Raw genomic sequence first — 13,828 nt, forward strand, 5'->3', positions numbered from 1 at the left:
GAGACAGAGCCCACTAGAGTGACACACACACGGTTACTCCAAGAACTCTTTTTGTGAGGATTATCTCCAAGACCAACTTGCTTTGTTAACCTGTTTGCTAAAATACTGGAGGTGTTTCAGGAGAATAAATATATCTGAAACAAACCAAAGAAGAACATTTGGAAAGTATTTTGTCTCACAATGAATCAAGTCCAACCACTGAGTCTGCACTCTGTTCTTTACACTTTCGGTTTACTCACACTTCTGTTGAACACATGCTCAGCAGATCAGAGTCATCAGACAGTTAATGTGAGGAAATAAATTGTCACATCGGAAGTCAGATTCAGCTGTGCTCAGTCTCTGTTGTGCTCAGGCACTGACAATCCAGCTCTAAAAGCAATATTTTTTATCTGTACATGAGGACATCAACATCAGACAGGAACACTATGAGCTAAACTAAAATAGGGTTTGAATTAATATTTTTTATAAATCATAAACTTTATTATCTATTCTTAACCTTTGTTTTCTTGTTTCATTTTTCACAGCTTGAAATTTTGCTAAATAATCCACATACTTTAAGTCATACCTCTTACTGGTGCTAAACCATTCTTTTCACCTTGCTTTGTTGATCTACCAAATTTTCATTTCTCTAAAAATTGCATTTTTACACCTTTTTCAACATTTGTTTTCTTGAAAGAGAGACTGCACTGGCTGCTGAACCTATATGTGTGTCACATGTATCCTGTTCAGTTTAACATGCTCATACTCACATGTTTGAGAAGAAACAAGTTAGTTATTGGGGCCTGCCATGTTAACTACATTGCTTTGCCTGCCATGCAAAGCAATGGCAGGAACCTATTACTATTCTCCCAATTCTTTATTTTTCATCCGTAACCGTTATGCGGCTCATACCGCTGCGTGCACACCTACAAATGAGGTATCAAAACGTGCAGAAAATTCACGCCATTGGAGCTATTACTTTAGGTGGGATTTGGGGTTAACATGGCGACATAATTCGCAAAAAACTACGAAAAAAACCCCCATTATAAGTCAATGGGACAAATCCTACAAATACCCTATTTTTGAGGATTCTCTGTGTCGTCACGAATTCACGTAGAAATGCCATTCAAATTTCATTTTGTAGATACGTCTGTGATCTCTTCGAAAGTGAACACGGCGCGTCAATACCAATTACGGTTTGTCCACAATTTGTCTCTAAGCAACCCAAAGTTTTTCATTTTTCCTAAAATTAGAGTGACAGTCAGAGCCATTAGATCTCCGCTAGAGTGAGAAATGAAGAGAATTTTTCACCCCAAAATAATTTTGAAATCACCATCACGCCCACAAATATCGCACGATTGGTATCAAAATCAGTCCTGACATTGATACGCATGTCTGCTCCGGTAAAATGTTTTCGAAATTTATCTAGACCGTACGGTTTTCTGTCACGGTGCTTCAGAGCAAAGTCATGCGACAGGATTTTCTGAGGCGGTCTCAGGCCCTCTCCCATATATTTCTCAAACATTTCAGATCTGGGCAAAGCATTTCTTTCTCTCATGGCTGTTATTGCTGTGACTGAGGTAGAGACATGAATCTCGGGACTATCGCAGAAGACACATAGCCCTCTCATACGCTTCAAACGCTTTTTGAATATGTATTACGGTTCCCGAATGGAAAGGAGTTGTTTCCAATGCTTTTTTGGGTAAAACTGGCTGGCTCAAACAGAGAATTGTCTGCCCCAGCATGTATGACTCACAGCTCACACTTGCCTGAGAAAATTATTTACCATAGCAATGGAACTCAGGAGGCTATTGGCTGGTGGTTAGGACTACAAATATGCATCACTGTAGTTCTATCTATGGAGGAAGACTCAGTTGAAACAGATCAGGACTGAACTGGCCTTTAGAACTACTTGCTGCTATGGGCTGTATATAACTGATTTAACTCAGTAACTGTTACACATGGGATTAGTTTGGCCCTTTAAAATGAAGCATACTGAAAATTTCAAAATAAAAGTCTTGAATATTTTTACATGATGTAATTACTCTTTTTGGCTTTATTTGACTTTTTCATCCAAAGCACTGTTACACATGGTATTAGTTTGGCGCTTTGAAATGAAGCATACTGAAAATTTCAAAATAAAAGCCTTGAGAATTTTTACATGAGATTATTGCTCTTTTGAGCATTATATAACTGATTTTATCCAATGACTGTTATACATGGGATTAGGTTGGCCCTTTGAAATGAAGCTTAACAAAAATTTCAAAATAAAAGCCTTGAATATTTTTACATCATGTCATTGCTCTTTTTGGCTTTATTTGACTTTTTCATCCAAAGCACTGTTACACATGGTATTAGTTTGGCCCTTTGAAATGCAGCATACTGAAAATTTCAAATTAAAAGCCTTGATAATTTTTGCATCAGGTATTTGCTCTTTTGGGTATTATGTCACTTTTTTATCCAAAGCACTGATACACCTGGGATTAGATTGGCGCTTTGAAATGAAGCTTAACAAAAATTTCAAAATAAAAGCCTTTAATATTTTTACATCAACTACTTGTGTTTTGAGCATTATATAACTAATTTAACCCAATGACTATTACACATGGGATTAGTTTGGCCCTTTGAAATGAAGTTTAGCAAAAATTCCAAAATAAAAGCCTTGACAAATTTTAAATCATACTGAATGGTGCACGTCCACCTTACTTAATGTTCTTGTGATTCTCCACATGCTATTGATTACGTTGCAGCGTTCTTTAGCATCCATGCTAATTTCTAGCATGACAACGCCGGGCCCAAACCGACGGGCACACTTTGGCAGGCCCCGGTTAAATTTCTTCAGAAATTTTCTAGTTGAATGTTACAACTTTAAAACAGCATTCTGATTTATGAAGCACAAGTAGTACTTTGGTAGGTTTTCTCCACACGAGTGGCTGGAAATAAACTGAAATATGGTGCAAGTCTGTGTGTCCAAAGTCTGTCCTCGAGAACTGGTATCCTAGATATTTTAGGTCTTTCCTTGGTTCATCACACCTGAATCAAATGAAAAATGCCTGTCTGTTCAGAGCTTTATGACATGCTGAGGAAGATTTTGGATCATTTAAATCTACTGTGATCTGCTGCCTCCAAAATTCATTTTTTCCTTAACCCTCCTGTTATGTTCGTTTCTGAGGTACAGCAATAATGTTCGTGGGTCAATTTGACCCGGGGAGTGTTTAATCATGCAATAGTGTCAGAAACCAAAAAATTCCTCCAAAACATTTTTCTATCTGATTATTAACTCCAATACTAACCATTTCAATTCATATTTGTGCAATGATGTTTGATTATTTCTCCCAAATTAAGGATCAATGACAACAACCTACTCATTTACTCATTTGGACATAAAAAATGGAATTTGCATTTTTAATATTTACTGAATAAATCCTAGACACAAAAAGCTATAATTTCCTTGAAATTGATTTTTGGTGAATATTTTTATATTACACTTTTTTTTTTTTTTTCAATGGGTGATCTTTATAATTGAACTTGAGACACACAAACTGTTCAGGGTCAAATTGACCCACTGATTAAAATCAAGATAAATGAGTCATGCAGAGAGTATTTATGTTTCCCTCCACTTCTGCTGAGTGTCACTCAGTGTGGGTGGAGTTTGTCCACAGGAACAGAAGAAGTTCTCCTCAAAAGTTGTGTGAACACCTGCTTTCTCGCAGTTTCCTAGTGAAGTAAAGAGAATAGTGAGAAAGTGGGCTTGTGTGTGTCGGGGTGTGCATGGATGTGTGTGGTGTTTGTGTGGTGAAATATGGTTCATAGCTGCAAGGAAACATATAGAAATGGACATTTTTTAATCTTTTTTTGCACTTTAACCTGACTGCCGGGTCAAATTGACCCGAACAGTATCTGTGTAAAAAGTAGACCTAGGGGTTGGTACAAATGTGTAAAACTAATAAATTTTCAATTGATATGTAGAGTTCACCTATTAAGACAAATAGGAAAAGTTTCATGCAAAAAAAATACTTCCAACTATTTTTAGAAAATTTTCAAACTTTAAAACGGGTCAATTTGACCCGGAACATAACAGGAGGGTTAAAAACTCAACTGAACACCAGAAAACAATATTTGGACACATGCTTATGTTATAAACATCAACAACTTCTGAAATAAAACATTCTCCTAAAGGTTGTTTTGTCAAAAGAACAAATTGAAGAAGCAACTGCAAAATGGAAAGCATAAACTGTGCATTTGTGTTTTCCCTGACCTTTTCCCAATCTTCCTCCCCCTCATTTTTCTCATTTCGTCATAAAATGTTAAAATTCATAATATGTTTTCTCTTGTTGTCAGATGCCCAGCCTTGGGGCATCACAGCTGGGGGACACTTCTGCATAGCCCTGGGCCTGTTCTGGAGCAAACCATCAGCAGCAAATAATAAATAACAACCCAAACCTTTGATGATTAATTTGTCGGTGCCACTGTCAAGAATAAATTCTGTATTGCATCACAAAAAAAACTAAGTCTCGTAATATTACTGTCAACTGTGAAACTCAGTTTCCAGCACAACACTCCTCTTTAAATTCAGACCGAAGCTGATTTAATTATTCACACCACTCAAAGTCTTTTGGCCTCTTTATTTCTGTTATCTTCTTTTACAACAGAATGTAAAACTATTTGCAACATGAATATAAATCTTCCTCTGTTGTCTGTTCTGCAGTCATGTTCCTCATTGTCTCACAATTTAGTTGTATTTTCTTAAGTGCATGTTGATATTTCCAACTATGTTACTTAACCACTCTTATCACATACACTGAAAAAAGAAAGTAGTTGAACCAAATTAATTGAATTGCTTTAATTGGTAACAAGCAATTCAATTAAGTTCATCCAATTCAATATATTATGATCATCCAACTCAATGTAATTAAGTTTAAATTAATGAATTAAGTTTATCCAAAACCTACCAAATTTTATTTAACTGAATTCATTAAGTGTGTTTAACATAACAAATTTAAGTCACTCTTTCTCAAATTATTTATTTTCGTCTAATAAATAATTAAAATTTCTTTGACTTAGTGTTGTAGTACTCAGGACCGGTGAGACCATTTTTTGGTGGTTTTGGTCTTGTCTCGGGCGTTGAGGACTCTGGATTTTATTTCAAGACCGGTCGAGACCACAACTGTGGAAATATCACTAAATTTACAGCATACTGTCCAGTTTGTTTGTTAACATCTTTGATTTCACTGGATGCAAAACATATCGATTAAAATCCAAGCAATAACGGGACTTACTAAATACGTGACTCTTTTACCCCTGCTTTCACAGACGGTGGGACTACATCTAACTTTTTTTGTCACCTAGAAAAGAAGCTCAAAGAAAGGTAAGCTCTGTTGATGTGATGTTAGCAATGTTAATTGTACAGAGACACGTGTTGCATTTGTGATGAACAAAGTTGTCACTCACTGCTGAATTATTGTGCGGAGGTGTTGACTAACATGTCGTCTAAAATGGACAATACTGTGACCAAAGTCTGCAATATAGTTGTCGTGGAAAAAAAACTATTTCCAAGCACTGTTCAGGTGAAATCACTCAGTCAGGTTTATTCATATATTGTGCACAATACAGAGAGCTTGTAGGACAATCAGTAATGAAGAAGGTCTGTGTTGAATCTTATTGTTGATGTTCTTGTTGACTTCCTGTTGTGGGCGGAGATTTACACAGGTGGGTGCAATCTGCTAATAAAAGGCCACAGGTTGCTCTGGTGAGCACTGCACTCAGGCCAAACCAAACTGAAGGCTATGTTGTTTTTCCTTCGTCACGGTCCGGCATTTCCAGCCCTTTAAAGATGGCAGCGTCAACAGGTTATGGGCCCAGAAAGGAGTTTGGAAGCCGATGGAACCGATTATGCTTTGACGGAGATGAAAAGAAGTATGAGTTGTGGGAAACGAAGTTTTTGGCCCACTTACGTCTGCTTGAGCTGAAGAATACCATATTATTGAAGGACGAACCTGATGACGCGGAAGAAGACGCGACTAAAAACGAAGAGGCGTATGCAGAATTAATTCAAGTCTTGGACGATAAGAGTCTTTCCCTTGTCATGAGAGATGCTGCGGATGATGGCAGAAAAGCCTTAAAGATCCTCAGAGATCACTATGCTGGTTCGGGTAAGCCACGAGTGATTAGTCTGTATACGGAGCTGACGTCTCTTCAGAAAGGTGTCAATGAGAACGTCACTGACTATATTATCCGAGCAGAATCTGCAATTACAGTGCTGCGTAATGCTAGCGAAGTTTTAAGTGATGGCCTTCTGACGGCAATGATTTTAAAAGGCCTGCCTGATGAGTTCAAACCATTCTCTGTTTATGTTAGACAGAGTGAGGAAGAGTTAACTTTTGCCCAATTTAAAACAAAGCTGAGAAGCTATGAGAGCACAGAGAAGTTGTGTGTTGCTGGCTCAGCTGAAGATAGCGTGATGAAAGTTAAAGGAAGAGACAATTGGAGTATTAAACTCAGCTGTTACAACTGCGGCCAGAGAGGGCACAAAGCCCTGGACTGTCCTTCAACATCAGGCGAGCGCAGAGAGCCGAAACAGTGGTGTGGTTTCTGCAAGAGCGCCACACATAAGGACGTAAATTGTCGGCGGAAAAGGCAAGACAAGGTCAAGCAAGCAATGGATGAGGAGGACCATACGTTTGCTTTCAAGGTGAAGCAGATTGACAACGCCCAGATCTATGGCACAAAGGTGAAGGGCCTCATGGTCGACTCGGGTGCAACAAAGCACATTGTGACCGACGCTTCAAAATTCACGGATTTCGAATTGACTTTTAAGCCTCAGAGCCATATTTTGGAGTTGGCTGACGGCGTGAGGGCCAGTGGCATCGCACTGAAGAAAGGCACTGCCAGAGTTCGTTTGAGAGACAGCAACGGCCGAATTGTGGAGATGATGTTAATGGACACTTTATACGTGCCATCATTTTCTCAGGACATATTTTCGGTTAAAGCTGCAACTGCCCAAGGAGCGACAGTCATCTTCAAAGATGGACAGAACCGGCTCATCCATAAAAATGGTACGACTTTTGATATTGATGTTTATGATAGACTGTTTTATTTAAGTACTCTTACAGATGAGGTTGAAAAATGTAATGCCTGCTATGACATACAAACATGGCATGAAATTTTAGGTCACTGTAACTATGATGATGTGTCAAAGTTGGAGGGTGTTGCAGATGGAATGAAAATTAGAGGTAACACTGAAAAACCTGATCTGAAATGTGAAGTATGCATAAAAGGTAAATTTGCTCAGACCAGGAGTAGAGATCCGGATGAAAAAGCTAAAGGTGCACTAGATCTTGTACATGCAGATCTGGGCAGATGGGTATTTACTATTAAAGAAAATCCTGTTGAGACACTTTATAAGGCTAGATATGTAGCAAAAGGCTATAGTCAGGTTGCTGGTATTGATTATAATGAGACTTTTTCGCCGACTGCTGATATGACATCTGTGCGTGTTCTAATGCAGCTTGCTGCTCAATATGATTTGGAATTGCACCAAATGGATGTCAAAACTGCATATTTACATGCCCTTATCGATTGTGAGATATTTTTAGAACAACCTGAAGGATTTGAGGTGGTAACAGAGACAGGAGAAAAATTAGTCTGTAAACTTAATAAGTCACTTTATGGTCTGAAACAGTCAGGACAAAATTGGAATAAAATGTTACATGATTTCCTTATTGAAAATAACTTTGTGCAGAACTCTGCTGATTATTGTGTTTACAGTAAAGAAAATGAACATGAGAGAGTGATCTTGATTATTTGGGTTGATGACCTTATTATTGCAGCTAGTAATGATCAAATACTCAAAAGCGTGAAGAAAATGTTGGCTGCTAAGTTTAAAATTAAAGATCTTGGAAAACTTAAACATTTTCTAGGAATTGATTTTACACAAAACCGCGGTCAAGTAAAAATGAACCAGAAAAGATACATCATAAAAATCTTGGAGAGGTTTGACATGGCTAACTGCAAACCAAGGTCAACCCCATGTGAAAATAAAATGAAGTTTGACAGTGAAGGTCAACCTGCTGATCATAAAAGGTATCGTGAAGTAGTGGGGAGTTTGATCTATGTAATGATGAGCACTAGGCCAGACTTGAGTTTTATTGTCAGTAAGTTGTCACAATACTTGTCTGAACCAAAAGAGCAACATTGGGTTGCAGCAAAGCATGTATTGAGGTACCTGAAATGTACACTAAATCAGGAATTATGCTTCAAGAAAAATGATCTAAATCTTAAACTTGTGGCATACTGTGATGCAGACTGGGCAGGAGACCAGAAAGACAGACGAAGTATGACTGGTTACTGTTTTAGTCTATCTGAAACTGGACCCATTATTTCCTGGAAATCTAAAAAGCAATCCATGGTTTCTTTATCTACATGTGAAGCTGAATATATTGCTTTGGCTGCTGCTACACAGGAAAGTATTTATCTTATGAATCTAATGAATGATATGGACTTCGGATGTGAATATGCGCCTGTGACCATTTTTGAGGACAATCAAGGTGCAATTGCTCTTTCTAAAAGTCCGGTTTATCGCCAAAGATGCAAACACATTGACATTCGATATCACTTTATTCGGTCAGCACTCAGTGATGGAAAATTAACTCTCTCTTACTGTCCAACAACAGAAATGGTGGCTGATATTTTAACAAAGCCTGTAACTAAAATGAGAATGGACAAATTTGTATGTTTTATTTTTGGTATGTAAATGTAAAGCAATGAAATGTAAATGTATTATGTCAACATAAGAACAAGTGGGGGTGTTGAATCTTATTGTTGATGTTCTTGTTGACTTCCTGTTGTGGGTGGAGATTTACACAGGTGGGTGCAATCTGCTAATAAAAGGCCACAGGTTGCTCTGGTGAGCACTGCACTCAGGCCAAACCAAACTGAAGGCTATGTTGTTTTTCCTTCGTCACGGTCCGGCATTTCCAGCCCTTTAAAGATGGCAGCGTCAACAGTCTGGATGAAAAGCTCTGCCAGGCAGAGACAACACATGAGTTTTATACAAAGGGATAAGGGAGCCTAAGCATGGGAAACATGCTTAGGCTGTTTCCCATGCCTAAGCATGTTTTCCATGCAGCTGGGGAAACAACATCCAACCTTGTACATGTAACCAAAATAGTTTAACTTGGTGGGAATATACAAGAACTTAGAATAAACATATAGCAATACAACTAGCAGGTGTGACCTTACTTTAATTTTTCCACTACAATAGTGATGTGACATTCATGAACGATCCTATTCTTGTGAACGGCTCTTTACTAAGTAGATATGTCTGGAGATTCACTGTGGTCCGTTCTTTGCTCTTATAATGCTCTGCGAACATTGCAGTAGCTATTATTTTATTTAACTATATACATTGATATTTATTTAATTAGCGAATAAATAAAACACAGAACAAAATAAAACAAGAACAGACGTGCACACTGAGCATGTTCATTGCTCTTTGATTGTTTTTGTCACCCGTCATGATGACAAAAATCATGACCGGTGACATCAAGGCAGTACAGTGCTGCCACCTGCACTGTACTGCCTTGCTTGACAGTGAGAATAGTCATGGTGAGCGCCGCCTTGTGCTTTTTTACTTCTTGATTGATGCTCATAGTGGAGCATTATTTACCGTTAGTGCATTCCCTTAATTGCTATGTTTAATGGTGAAACAGTGGTGGTTTCTGACATGAATGAATGAATGAATGAGGTTATCAGATCATAACCTCATTCATCTACAGCCATTGTACAAACCAAAAGTTCAGAGGCTGCCATTTGTCACAAGTAAATTCAGGAAGTGGACATTAGGAGCAGATGAGGCTTTGAGAGACTGCTTTGAGTCCACTGATTGGAGTGTACTACAGAGTGGAGAAGATTTGGAGGAGGTCACACACTGGATGACGGACTACCTGAACTTCTGTATGGACGTTGTTGTTCCCACAAGAACTGTGCACTGCTTTCCAAACAACAAGCCTTGGATAACCAGTAATGTCAAGACTCTGCTAAACAAGAAAAAGTTGGCGTTCAGAGAGGGGAACCAGGCAGAGCTGAGGCGCATACAGGGGGAACTCAAAGTCAGGATGAAAGAGGCCAAAGAGGAATACAGGAGGAAGGTGGAACAGAAGTTGCAGGAGAACAATGTGAAGGAGGTCTGGGATGGAATGAAGACCATCGCTGGCCTGTGGAAGAAAAGCATCTCTGTGGAGGCAGATCTGGACAGGGCAAATCAGTTTAACCATTTCTACAACAGGTTTGATGGCCCTGTCAATGGACGTGGTCTGTCCATCATCCACGGACACCGCTTGCTCGAGGGCCCAATTCACACCCCAAGCACTAGCTTTGAGGGACGTGCTCTGTACAGCGCCTACGGACACTGCTTACCTAATGGCACAATCCACGCCTTCATTCTCAAAGCATCAAGTACCTCCACCAGATGTACCCCTCCCCCACAGGATCACTGGAAACCACATATGGACTCACACCCCTCTCCTCTCCCCCACAAGGTTACCAAGACCATGGTAACCCCCCACCCCCACCCATCCCCCCTGCCTCTCTCGCCTCCATCACAGCAGATCAAGTGATAGAGGAGCTGCAGAAGCTATATCCCAGGAAGGCAGCCGGGCCTGACGGACTGTGTCCAAGACTGCTCAAGGTCTGTGCTGCCGAACTGGGAAAGCCACTGGAGTACATCTTCAATTGGAGTCTCAGGCTCGGGAGAGTTCCAACAATGTGGAAGACATCTTGTCTCATCCCTGTCCCTAAGAAATCACACTCAATTGAGCTTAATGACTTCAGGCCAGTCGCTCTCACATCACATTTGATGAAGACTATGGAGAGACTGGTTCTGGGGATACTGAAGCCACAGGTGCGCCATGCACTAGACCCATTACAGTTTGCATATCAGGAGAAGGTGGGCGTCGACGATGCCATCTCATACCTCTTGCACAGGACTCACTCTCATCTGGACAGGGGGGAAAGTGCTGTGAGAATCATGTTCTTTGATTTCTCCAGTGCTTTTAACACCATCCAACCATCCAGATTGAGTGACAAGCTCCTGCAGATGGGGGTAGATACTCACCTGGTATCCTGGATTGCAGACTATCTGACGGAGCGGCCACAGTTGTTAGATTGAAGGACTGCCTTTCTGACACTGTTATCAGCAGCACCGGAGTGCCACAGGGAACAGTCCTTTCCCCAGTCCTGTTCACCCTATACACGTCTGACTTCTGCTACAACACAGAGTCATGTCACATGCAGAAGTTTTCAGAAGACACTGCAATTGTGGGGTGTGTCAGGGATGGGAAGGAGGAGGAATACAGGAACCTGGTGGAGGACTTTGTGCAATGGTGCAGACTCAACCACCTTCAACTCAACACAACTAAGACCAAGGAGATGGTGGTGGACTTCAGGAGATCCAAGTCTGCCTTGCTGCCAGTCACCATTGAGGGGGTCAAGGTGGAGGTGGTGAACACATACAAGTACCTGGGAGTACATCTGGACAATAAACTGGACTGGTCAGCCAACACCGATGCACTCTATAAGAAGGGGCAGAGCAGGCTATACTTCCTGAGGAGGCTGAGGTCCTTCAATGTCTGCAGCAAGCTCCTCTGGATGGTCTACCAGTCTGTTGTTGCCAGCGTCCTCTTCTATGCTGTGGCATGCTGGGGAGGATGCATTAAGAAGAGGGATGCTGGACGACTAGACAGGCTGGTTAGGAAAGCTGGCTCTGTTGTGGGGACTGAACTGGACTGCATCACGTTAGTATCAGATAAAAAGACCCTGAACAAGTTACTTATCATGGACAACGATTGTCATCCACTCCATAGTACCATCATGCAGCAGAAGAGTCTGATCAGCTGGAGACTACGCTCCCTGACATGCTCAACAGACAGACTCAGGAAGTCATTTGTACCAAGGGCCATACTACTGTACAATGCCTCACTGAAGGGCAGGGGAGAAGTGGACTTCTCTGCTTAGGCCATCGACACAGCAGACTTCACCTCCACACTCTTTAGCACTTAGGATTTTAGTGTTTTTTTAGTATTTTTAGCTCTTAGTAATGTTGATCTGGTAATTGTGTTTACCTAGTAACCTAGTGTTTGTGTAATTGTCTGTTATTACGCAATAGCCAGCCCCACCCACTCCTCACAACTTCTCCTGGACTGACTACTGACCAGTTCTCTGTCTAACAGGTCCGGAAAATCTCTGAGACCTGGGTATTACCCTAAAAGAGATCTATAAGAGATAATCTATTCAAACTGGTGGCGAAAGCGATTCGTCTAGCTCTAACTACCTCCGATCCAGAAGTTACAACCCTTTACAGTTAAGAAACAATCAGCTGAGTAGCCCTCACAGCTGCATAATTCCAATAACCACTCCTGTTAACGGTAGCTCGCTTCCTAACATATAACTCGCTCTTGGAACCGGCTAGATTAAATTTAGTGACTTGGATGTAAGTCCCAGGGTCATTATTTACACTCACTAAAGGAAATTATGAAGCCACCTATTTACTGGAATCATGTACATTAGTTTTACCTCAATTAAAAGAACTGAAAAATAGTTAAATGACTCGAATAATCTCAATGTCCACCAACCTCATTATAATTTTATAGTATAAATTTATTAAGCAAGCTCAAGCAGGGATATGTGACATACAAATCAGTAATCAATTGTATATAATTCAAAAGCAATGTAATAAAATCCACATGTATAATCATACTACCTTGCCTCTTTTCCCTAACCTATGTCGCAAGTTCTGAGATGGAATTTTAGGGAGCAGATTCAACTCACACCCAGGTGATAATGGATCGTTGGCAACAGTGACGTCCAGAGTCCTTGGTCAGAGTCTTTTAATCCTTATGTGGAAAAATCCTCCTCAGAATAGACGCAAGCAGAACGGGTCCAAATCCTTTGAAAAACCCAGCTCTTTATCCCTCAGGGATCTTGGTCTTTCCTCCAAGTCTGTTGCAGAGTTTTGAGATCGTTGAGCTGAGTCAGGACCGACGGTCAAATCATGAACCAGGGCTGTGGCAGCAGGATCTTGTCCCTTTCTTGGCGGCGCGAAGCCTCGACTTCCCGTGGTTCTGAGGTGCGGTCCTCTGATGTTTCTCAATCTGCTTCTTCGTGTCAGCCCTCCTTCAGCGCCGCGGACTAAGAACCCCTTCTTCCTCTTTTCAGTGCGTCTTTATACTTTCCCTTCCCATGGTTGTGTATGGGGCGCTTTGGTCTACGTGACTTCCTGACCAACTGCTGACTTTGGTGGAAAGTCTCGTCGGCCCCCAACCTGTTTGCTGAGTGTACTGAAAAAGTCCCTTCTCTCCCCAACTTGCGACATCTCTTGGCAGCAGGGCCTAGGCCTCACCCTTCCTGCTGACTTCGACATTATAACTTCCTCTCTTTTCTGTAACTCCCTATCATCTGTTACAAATCATTAAACACCTTCAACTTGTATTAAAACATTTGAATCACTTTTCAAATCATCATACCATTGATATTCATTGAGAATTAATCACATTTCTTACTTATCATAATCATTAAACATTATCATTACATTGTTGTTACCATTACAACTCATCATTCAGGAATACATTTTAGAAAGTTATTTAGTGATTACTTATACACCTTATACCGATTGTATTCATACATATTCCACTTAACTATTACTTTAATCAAATCACAAGATTGCTTTATTTCTCTCAGGCCTTTCTGCACCTTTTCTGCGTGTACCTGGAAAGATCTCACAACCCCATGTCAGTTTTCTTGACATAATATATTGTGTGAACTGTAGTGTATGTTGTGTGTAATGTTTAAGCTG

This window comes from Xiphophorus couchianus, chromosome 11 (assembly GCF_001444195.1).
Source record: "Xiphophorus couchianus chromosome 11, X_couchianus-1.0, whole genome shotgun sequence".
Taxonomy (NCBI): Eukaryota; Metazoa; Chordata; class Actinopteri; order Cyprinodontiformes; family Poeciliidae; genus Xiphophorus; species Xiphophorus couchianus.